Source organism: Trichosurus vulpecula, chromosome 8, assembly GCF_011100635.1.
Source record: "Trichosurus vulpecula isolate mTriVul1 chromosome 8, mTriVul1.pri, whole genome shotgun sequence".
Classification (NCBI taxonomy): Eukaryota; Metazoa; Chordata; class Mammalia; order Diprotodontia; family Phalangeridae; genus Trichosurus; species Trichosurus vulpecula.
Genome location: NC_050580.1, coordinates 62,869,702 through 62,881,213, shown reverse-complemented (window position 1 = coordinate 62,881,213; position 11,512 = coordinate 62,869,702).

Sequence of the window (11,512 nt, the reverse complement as noted above, 5' to 3'; positions counted from 1 at the left end):
GTTACTTTTCTTTTTCTTTTTTTCCAATTGGGGGCAGGGCACGGTGAGAAAGAGAGAAAACAGATTTTCTCTAATTAAAAAAAAATAAAATAAAAGTTTCTTTAAACTTAAAAAAAAGTACAGGATGGGAGAGACATCTATAAATAAAATAGCTGGTCATTCAGTAAGCATTTATTAAGCACTTACTATGTTCCAAGTACTACTCCAAGCACTGGAGATACAAAAAAAGGTAAAAATAGTCCCTGCTCTCAAGTAGAGATCAATATGCCTAGCCTCTCCAAAGCTTCTTTGATCTCATTCTTCAGATGTATTTGGGCTTAAAGGACCCTTTGGGAGGATGGGGAATGGCAAATTTGCATTTTTTAGGCTTTGGCCCTTTTGGAGTTTATCAGTTTAGGATTATAAGTATAAATTATAGGTTGAACAAGACCTTAGAGGACATCTAGTTCAGCCCCCAACTTCCCTACCACCACCACCGCCACCCCTTTTTTTTCTTTTTTTTTTTTGACAGATCAGAATACTGAGGCTTAAGAGACGGGTGAAGAGACTTGTCCAAGTTTTCACAGGTTATAAGTGGCAGAGCTAGGCTTTGAACTCTGGGTTCTACGATTTCAAATCTAGGCCCTTTCACTGCCAATCAGCCTCTGTTCTTTCTGTGCTGATACCTTCCCAGTGTTTGTCATATGTAGAAGAAGTGAAAGCCCCAATCACCTGGAGCTTCCAGTGACAGAGTTGCAGTCAGTGTATGTACGGTAGTACCAGAGCGAGCCAGGCAGGCACTTCTTCATTGTAGCCTGACTTGTCCTTCTGCTAAGCACCTGGTCATCATCCTGGTGCTTTTTGCTATGGATGGCTGATTTTGGCCAACTTTTCTCCATTGCTCCACTTGTCTTCATAACCTCCTCATTGGTGCAGCTGTTGGTGAGGTTTGGAAGCTGCTCAGAGGAAGAATTGTATGGGGTCATATGGAGCTTGAACTGAAAACTAGATGGAGAGGATTCCATGTGGTTTTTTTTGGAGGGGGGAAGGCAGGGCAATTGGGGTTAAGTGACTTGCCCAAGGTCACACATCTAGTGTGTCAAGTGTCTGAGACCAGATTTGAACTCAGGTCCTCCTGACTCCAGGGCTTGTGTTCTACTCACTGTGCCATCTAGCTGCATACACTTATGAGCTGTGTGACCCTGGGCAAGTCACTTAACCCCGTTTGCCTCAATTTCCTCATCTGTAAAATGAGTTGGAGAAAGAAATGCTAAACCACTACTGTATCTTTGCCAAGAAAACCCCAAATGTGTCACACAGAATCAGACACAACTGAAAATGCCTGAATAACAAAAGTAGATTTGAAACTACGGATAACTTTACCCATAGCTCGGACAAATGGAGATTTTGTGAAAAGATGTAATTACATGGTTTCAGAGATGCAGAACTCCCTGGGAAGCTAGTTAGGTAGAGTCCTTTGCTATGGGAGCCCTACTTTAAAAAAAGGATTTTTATGTAACTAATTCTATAGAGACTTTTAGGCAATGGAGACTGGAATGTTGGTGAACAGCAACAGTCAGTTCCCATCCATATTACAAGCTCTTGCTGTATCAAAATATTATTTATCATGAAGTGGTTCAAGGGATCCACAATTCCAATGATGCAGGCATTCCCTCCATTGGCTAATATCCTGTGCAATTATCATGCATGGCCTCCCATGAATCCTCCAGACCGATTTGCCTCATACAGTGGAGGACTTTATATATGTGTATATGTATATATCTACATACACATACATACATACGTACACACATACAGACATACATAAGTACGCACACATACTGTCTCCAGTGCAGATTCTCTCTGGAGGAAAGATACATGCACACATATATATATCTATACATCTCTATATCTATCTATGGCACCAGGGCAACATTCAGTCTATCTCCCTTGTTGGCACAGTGCCTGGCACAGAGTAAGCACTTAAATGTTTGTTGGTCAACTGATTGATTACCCATTGATCTTGCTACATGTTCAGCCTACGTTCTTTTCTGACCATTTATTTCCTAGAGGACATCTTTTATGCCACAGGACTGACTGGAGTAGATAGGGGTGCTCCTGAAGACCTCATTGTCTCCCAGAGTGGCACTTGGGAGTGCCAGCAGGCCACTGACCTTTTCACCTTGTGATTGTTGGCTCAAATCCAGGCTGCAGTAAGATTGTCTATAGGTCACCCTCTCTGGTCAGCTGCTTGTGTAATATAAATCGGTGGCTTAGATTTGAGGTTGATGATGACGATGCCATATAGATGCTTCATGGTGAGTTAGCGCTGATTTATAGCTGTGTTCTGTAGAGGTGGAGGGGTCTGGGAGTGTCTATTTAACTCCTTCAGAAAACACGAAACTTTCCAAGCCTCTAGCTGCCACCAGCTTTGAGAAAATTGTGTAGGAAAGGAGAGAGATGGGAAGTGAAGTGAAAAGGAAGGGCAGGGATTGGAAGGGAAGTAGGGAGTCTCAGGGGAGGGTACACGTAGAAAAGAGAAGGCACTTAGATACTGTGACACTACCTAATGAAAGCAATTTCTCTGTGTCTCCCTTTCCATGTCTGCAAAATGGGAGCAACGTTTAGCAAATAGTGAGGCTGATCTGAGAGAGGAGGTCAAGTTGGAAATAAAGCTCTTTCTGCACCCACTAAACCCACCCTTGATGTTTGTGATAGAAGGGCCTTCAATCAATCCAATCAATAAACAAGCATTGATGACAAGACAAAGATGAAACACTCTCTGCCCTCAAGGGGTTTATATTCTACCCAATAATATCTCGGGAATGAGGAAAGCTGGGCTGGGTGGGGGGGTGGCTGGGATCTGCCACCTTCATCTTCTTTAAATGCACATGTGCACACACACACACATAAAATGTAGGGTGTTCCAAAAAATCATAGTATTTTTAAAAACTTTAATAGATTTTCTTTGTCTTTTTTTTTTGGTATCCCTAGAGTTTAGCCTACTATTACATAGTAGGTGCTTAAAAACTTGTTGACTTGACTTAAAAAAAACAAACTTTTAAAAATACTTCCATACGCTCCCTCATATGAGGTAGATATTACTCTTCTCACTTTACAGATAGAGGAACTGAGGTCCTATGGTTTAAAGCAGCTTGTTCTAGGCTTCCTGTTGAGCTTCCACAGCCAAGATGAGATTCATTGGTCTTCTGGCTTTCGGCCCAGGGCTCTTTCCCCTAATCTGAAAAGAGAAGGCATCAGAGCATGTGATTCAGAAATAGGAATCCCTCAGGCCCTATGCATAGAAGAGCAGGGACTGGCCTTCAGCCAGGCTTTCCAGTCTAGGAGTCATGATTGTCCTCAACCTCTAACTCCTCAGGGAACCGGAAGAAACAAGCCAGAAAGACCCAGGGAGCTAACAACATCTTTGTCTCCCTGGCTTGGTGAAAGAGATGCTGCTTGGCCTCCAGCAACTGGATGGAGACTGAAATGTCCTGTTTATCAACCTTGTGGGCAACACAAAGTTAGGAGGGATAGCTGGGTCATGAATTTGGGATCTCAAAATAAATCTAAACAGGCTAGGACAATAGACCCATACTAGGAAGGTGAAATTCATCAGGGTTGGATGTAAAGGCATCTACTTAGGTGTTTTGTTTTTTCAGTATGAACAAGTACAGGGCTGGGGCTCCACAGCTATGCATCATGTGAAAAAGATCTGAGGATGTTTCAATGGGCTACAAATTCAATATGAGTCATCAGTATCACATGGCCACCCAAAAATGCTAATGCAAACTTATGAAACCCTTGTGTCACAGATTCTCAAGACTTGAAGGGCCAGGGAACACGTTGGAGGATTCTCACTTCTCTTGGCTTGAATGTACCCACCCAGGCAGCATGGGAACCAGCTCTCACTCTCCTAAGTATGGGATCCAACTTCTGCTTTTTAAGTTGGCTGGTCATGATATTACCAAAGAACATTTTATTAAATGGATGGTGACCAAGATCTTCACATGAGGAACCATCTTTTTTTTTCTGAAAGAATTCTATCACCAGTGAGCCTTGTTCCTAGGCTAGGGATAGGGAATAGAACTGTGATTTCATTAGCATAGGGTTCCCAGGTGAGGAAACACCCTTTACCCATGCAGATTAGCACCCTCTCTGCAATTTAGTTGATCAGAATAGTGATCAAGTGATCTGCCCAGGGTCACATAGCCATTCTGTTCTTTTGTCCAGAGGCAAGATTTGAACTGGTCATTTTGGCTTTAAAGCCTACTCTCTGTCTACTACACCATACTGCTTCTCTACACCTTGCTGATTTTAGATGTTGGATTGGTTTAGGAAGGGTCTAATGTAAAACCCAGAATAACTTGCATTCCCACTAAGGGTGGGAACTAAATGGTCCTTCCTTGTATCCTTGGACTCTGATTGGTGAGTATTCCACCTTATCTTGATTGGTCTCTGGCTAATAGACTACTTTCCCATCATCTCCAAGTCTTCTCTCTCCCCTTGCCCCCTTTCCCTGTCCAGCTGAAGCTCAGAGAGCTGTAATCATATTAATACTACCAATCCTGGCAATCAATTTCAATCAATTGCCTTTCAATCACGCTTCTCTGTAACAACATTCGGGAAAACCCTCCTCTTGAACACTCTTCTGTATGTATTGTCTTTCCTCATTAGAATGTAAATTCCTTCAGGGCACAGACCATCTTGCTTGTTTGTCTTTGTGCCACCAGCATTTAGCACAATACCTGGCACTTGGATTTTAATAAATCATTTTTTCTTTCATTCATTGTTTTCAAATATTAGAGTTCCTCTGGCAGAGCTTCCCTTCCCTCGTCCTCTCCCAAATCCTGTTTTGTAGCTTCTCTGGCAGACTTTCTATGCCCAAGTTCTGTCTTCATCTACTGTTCTTGACTGGCACAAGGGGTGTGAGACATCTTCTCTCCTCTGTCTCTGCCTCTTTCTCTGTCTCTGCCTCTTTCTCCGTCTCTCCATACCCTCCCCATTTTCTACCATTCTTCTTACCTCTCCTTAGTTGGAAACATACTTGATAAGGAGCTAGACGTGGAGTCAGGAAGACTTCCTTTGTGACCCTGGTCACCTCTCTCCCTCAGTTTCCTCATATGTAAAATTGATTATAACAATAGTACCTACTTCCCAAGGATGTTGTGAGGATAAAGTTGGATAGTATATGTAAAGTATTTTCCAAGCATTGATGTGCCAAATAAATGTTAGCTATATTATAACAGTGTGGTTGATCAGTCCATGTAGTTTCTCAGAGAAGATAAGGATGAACCTCTAGGGTTTTGTTTTTGTTTTTGTTTTTGTTTTTTACTTTTTGATGTTATCTGTCCTATGCAAGATTTCCCATTGTCTGATGCCAGCACTCCTCTCTTTCTAGGTCTTTCATTCTTCTTCCCCTCCATCCAGTCTCCACTAGCTGCCAGATACCTGCATCCTCTCTTCCCCCCACCCCCACTTGCTTCCATGTTTTTTTTGCCTTCATGCCTTCATCAAACAGGCACAGTAGGATAGCACTCAGCATCAAAAGAGAATCAACCACCTATTCCTAGACCTGCACAGCTCACATGACTCACAGTACCAGTAAAGAGCAAAGTTCTGGGTTTTCTCCTCTGTGTCATAAGTCTTTCCCATGCCACTCCTTGGTTCAACTTCCCACTCGGTCCAGGAACTCTTTGTCGCTTGATTACTCCTCCTCTTCCTCCTCCTCCTGCTTCACATTCACTTATCTCCTCTTCTGGCTCAGGAAGCATTTTCTGTTCTGCTGCTGCATTTATGTACTGAAATTTGGGGAAGCCAAACAGTTCTTCTCCCAGAGGCCAAGTGGGTCCTTAAATGGGCTGCCTGGATGGGCAGATCTCCTCTCTAGGGAACCAAATCCACGTCTCTCTGTAGATCCTGTTCTCTCTCTATCTCTTTAGTTCCTGTTTTCCCCAGCCCTCCTTTTAAAGTCCAGGTCCAAAAGTATAGCAGGGTGTATGAACTGACCTGAATTGATAATCCTGAGTAGGGTGTCCATCAGTTGGCAAGGTCAGTTCGTAATTTATGAGGGTGATATCATCAATACTGAAACAAATACCTCCATCCTTAAAGAGGAATTAACCTCTTGAAGGGTATCTCATACCTTTTTTAAAACCATCAAGAAGTATTTAGGAGGGCCTTACTAGGCCCCCCTAGAGGCACCATCACAGGTAAAAATCCAAAATAGAATTTATTCTTTCCCTCAAACCAGGAAATCTTAACGTGTGTGTGTGCGTGTGTGTGTGTGTGTGTGTGTGTGTGTGTGTGTGTGTGTGTGTCTCTTAGACCAACAGAGCCTATGGTTTCCCTAGAATTATGTTTGTTTTTTCTTTAAAAAAAAACCTAATAATTGAAGGAAATGGTAAGTTTCATTTAGAGATTAGTGAAAATAAAGATGCAATTTTTTTTCCCCATCCAAGTTCACAGAAAAAACCCACTCCAAATCTGTCCTTCCTCCTAACTTCCCTATTTCTATTAAGGGCACCACCACTCCTTCTGGCATCCTAGTTTCAGAGTCATCATTGACTCTTTACTCTGACTTAACCACCTTCCCCCATATCCAGTCAGTCGACAGGTCTTTTTGGGGGGGTGTCTGTGAAGCTTCAATAGGTCTTTATTTTTATTTTATTTTATTTTTTGTATTACAGTTGACTGGTCTTACTGATTCTCTGTCCTCAACATCTTTCACATCCAACTATTTCTCTCTACTCATACTAAATCAATTCTTATCTGGTCCCTCATCACCTTTCAAATGGACTTTTGCAATAACCTCCTATTTGATCTTCCTGTATTCAGTCTCTCCCCCTCTACAATCTCTCTTCCACATGGCTTTGAAAATGCCCTTTTTTAGGTGCTGATCTAGCCATGTAGAAGCTTCAATGACTCCCCATTGCCTTTAGATTAAAATATCTCCTCAGGGATTCATCTGGTTCCAATCTATCTCACTAGACTGACCACACAGTAATTCTCACCATTCACACTCTCTCTGTTTCCTTCAGACTAGCCTGCTTCCCATTCCACATCCATCACATTCCTCCCCTCCCCCTTGTACCTTGTCACAGGCTGTCCTCCACGCTTGAAGGGCTCTCTCTTCTGCTATTTGGAGCATCTAGCTCTCTTAATGTCTCAGTTCAAGTCTCAACTCCTTTTATGAGGCCTTTCCCTTATTCCCCCCACTCCCACACACACCTCATGTCCCCACTCCCAAGCAGTAAATGGAAGAGCTGGAGTATATTTTTCTATATTTACTTATCTGTAAATATGTTGTATCCACCCAATAGGATTCAAGTTCCTTGAGGACGGGTCCTGTCTTATTTTTGTATTAATATCTACAGTGCCTAGTGTAGTGCTTTGCGCATAGAAGGTGCTTAAATAAATAGTAACTTTTGAGAGAGCAGCAATAGACTGGCTAGAAGTCTAAACACAAGGGCTGAGAAGTTATATAGATGGTGATGATTTGGAATCAGTGAGTACAGATAATTTTGGGGTTTTTAGGAATCTGGTGGTGAAAATGGGGAAAGATATGACAGCTTGAGTATTTGCTAGGTCAAATGAAGGTTTCTAGAGATGGGATAAACCTGAGTGCATTTGTAGGCAGTGGAAAAGGAGAAGCCAGGTAGATTTAAGTTGAAAATGAATATGAAAGAAAAGATAGCTAGGAGAAACAGACAGATGAGATGCAAAGGGATAGAATTAAAGATATAAATAAAAGAAGGAAATGAGAATTTATTAAGCAACTACTATGTGCCAAGTACTTTTGCTAAGCATTTTACAAATATCTCAATTGATCCTCACAACAACCTTGGGAAATATGTTATTATCCCTTCTTTACAGTTGAGGAAGCTGAGGCAGACAGAGGTTAAGTGACTTGCCCAGGGTCACATTAGCTAGTAGATGTTTGAAGCTGAATTTGAACTCCTGACTCCAAGCACAATACTTTCAAATCTCCTGGAGGACAGAGATCAGGGTCCATCCGAGATCAAACTGTAAGCTGAGCTGAAAGCCTATAGGTACACAGACTGAGCTGCCCCTGAGATCCCTGAAGAACACAGGATTTAATACCAGGAGAAAAAACCAGGACTTCAGAGAATCCACATCAGGACCAAATAAAGTCTCTGCATTCCTTCCAGAAGTTCACAGAGTCTGGCCTTATGACAAAGTCTCAAATAGGGAAGTAAGGTTGGAAGAATTAGTGAGGAAAAAAAAGATACCAACTATTAAGAGCTATTTTGGAACCAGGGATACCTAAGACACAATCCCTGAAGAAGAAAATAACCCCGCAATATTTATAAATCATAAGAGAAAAAAGTAGCATGACCACAAGGTCAACTAGAATTCCTAGAAGAAATGAAGCAAGAGGTTTTAGAATTATATAACAAATGAAATGAGATCCTGAGGAATTATTTTTTGAAAAGCATGAGAGATGTAGAGGAAAGACTTTGAAGGAAAATTAATAGGTTAGTATGTGGTTCAGCTAGATGGCTCAATGGATAGAACACAGGGCTTGGAATCAGGAAGACTCATTTTCCTGAGTTCAAATCTGGCCTCAGACACTTACTAGCTGTGTGACCCTGGGCAAGTTACTTAACCCTTTTTGCCTCAGTTTTCTCATCTATAAAATGAGCTGGAGAAGGAAATGGCAAACCACCCCAGTATCTTTGCCAAGAAAACTCCGAGTGTGGTCACAAAGAGTGAGACACAACTGAAATGGCTGAAGAATAACAACATAACGAGTATAAAGCCTTACCCAAGCAACAATTTCCCTGAAAATTAGAATGGATCCAAAAAGAAAGGATATGGAAAATGCATGGGGATTGCCCTGACTGTTGGATGACTTGAGTTGTTCCATCAATTTACAAATTCTGAGTAGATGCTAAAGATTGACATTGACTGGGAGTTGAATAGGAAAGAGAAGAATTGTACTTTTGAAATTACACAGAACTTGAAATGTTTCCAAGAAATTTGCCACCACAAAAGCCCATCTTTCTGCCACCAACATTCTCTTAGTGATGCTATACATGTGGCCATAAATCACAGAACACCTTATTCTCAGAAGAGCCAAAATTACAATTTCAGTCAATCCAATTTCAGTCATTTTTCAGTTGAGTCTGATCCTTCTTGACCCCATTTGGGGTTTTCTTGGCAAAGATCCCAGAGTGGTTGGCCATTTCCTTCTCCGGGCTCATTTTACAGATGAGGAAACTGAGGCAAATAGGGTGAAGTGACTTGCCCAGGGTTACACCACTAGTAAGTACCTGAGGGCAGCTTTGAACTCAGGAAGATGAGTCGTCTTGACTCCAAGCTTAGTGCTGTATCTACTGCCCCACTTAGCTGTCCACCCAAAATTACAGATTGCGCGCGCACGCACGCACACACACACACACACACACACACACACATTGTTTAAAAAGTCAAAACCAAAGATGCACGGTGAGTATAAGTAAAATATAGCATACCTCCAACAATGGCTTGCACCTGAGAAATTGCATCAAAAGCATTAGCACCAAAAGGTCTGAATAGAAATAAGGGGGCTGGTCATATAGCAACAAGGAGGGAGAAACGATTAAGCCTCTGAATCCTGCAACAGTATCAAGAAAATATTAAAAGAACCAGAGGAAGACTTTCAGTGGGCTCTATTAACCCTCTGTAGAGGATCTGCCAAAAGACATTGACAGGAAGGAAACAGACTGATAGGTGCTTGGTTAGAGGAAGTGCCCTCATCAGAGATCATGGATTTGTTTTACATATTGTTCCATATCATTCCAGAGTGGAGAATGAGGACCAAATAATGTTTTTCTTTTTTATTCATATCTCTCATTTTCACCATCATTTTCAGATATGTCCCTCCCTTTTCCCTTTCTAAATAGAAAAAGAATGTAATAAAGAATAAAAAGGTGAGGGTGGGGGAGGGGAAGTAGAGGAATCGGTTCAGCGATAAAAACCAACACAGTACCTCAGTCTGACGATATATTCAATGTTCTACACCCATAGTCTCCCACCTTTCAAAGAAGCACATTTTCTAGTCTCTTCTCCAGGGTCACACCCAGTCACTCTGATTATACTGGATTCAGTTTTTTTTTTCTATTTACATTATTATAGCCACTGTATATAATATTTCCTGGTCCTGTATTTGTTTACTTCACTCTACATTGGAAAGAAATCCTAACAAATTGGTTCTGTCTTGAAGTGACGACAACAACCGGCAATTATTTAGCACTTCAAAGTGCTTTATATATGCTTCATGTATTTCAAAGCACTTTATATGTGTAACAGAGTCAAGCCCATGTGGCAAGGAAAAAAACTTCCAATTGCATCAGCCAAGCATACTGCACATGCTTCTAAGGGTCAGGCATGCCCAGTCCCTGTTACATAGACATTAGTTCATTTGAAACACATAACCATCCTGTGAGGTAAGCATGGCAGGGATTGGCATTCCTATTTTATAGATAAAGAAACTGAGGATCATAGAGGTGAAGTGATCAGTCTAGGAAGTCTATAGAGCTAGTGAGAAACTAGTAAGTGTCAGAGGTTGGATTTGAACCCAGATTTCCCTGACTCCAAGCTGGGCACTCTATCCAACACACAGGCTGCCTTGCACAGTAATGAATTCCCCATCACTAGAGGTATTCAAACAGGGATTGGATGACTGTCAATCAGGGATGTCCCAGTAAGGATCTCTGCACTAGTAAGTGATTTGATTAGGTCATGTGTGAGGGGGGTTCCAACTCTGAGTTTCTGTGATTCCATATTTCCAATCCCTGAAGGCCTGAGCAGTGGGGGCTTCAGCCAATCACCAGCCTTGTTCCAAGACACAAAAACTCTCTAGTCAAAGGCTGAGCTCTCCCTCCCCTTCCCACCTCTCTTCAATCAGACAGGGCTAGTTATTATTTGAGGGATCGATCAGAGTGATTGGTTGCAAAATACCCACTTTACTGTAATACCACCTGAAATTGCATCATTAGCATCGTATTCCTTTAGGTTGCTAAATTTCTTTTGTAATAGACAAATACTCTAGCAAAATAATATGAGAACCAATTTTTATTCTTTCATACTTCAGTTTGAATGAATGTCTCCAGTGTTATTCCCCTAACAGACTGATAAACAGGAGTCTGGATGGAAAAGGAGAGAAGGACTATTTTGGAGCTCAGAGAAGACTGGATGAAACTTTATGGCTACTAAAGAGTGCTCTGGACAGCCAGCTGTGAACATAAGGGCACTGTGTATTTGGCCAGAGCATTACAAAAAGGAAAGTGCCAGGGAGCAGAAGACAAACTTCACTATTTGACTTTGAACTAGCTCTGAAGCCAAGTCCTGGGGACCAACCTGGAAGCAGCATGAAAGGGGCCAGACATTGCTGCTGAGCACCCTCAGCTTGCTGGTGTTAGTCCTGGCCAAGACCCAGCTCTTGCTTCAATGCCGTACCTGTGCCAGGGATGATTTTTTAAAATAATTCTTCCTGTCCTTGCTCCCAGGGAAAGAGAGGGGCACAGGA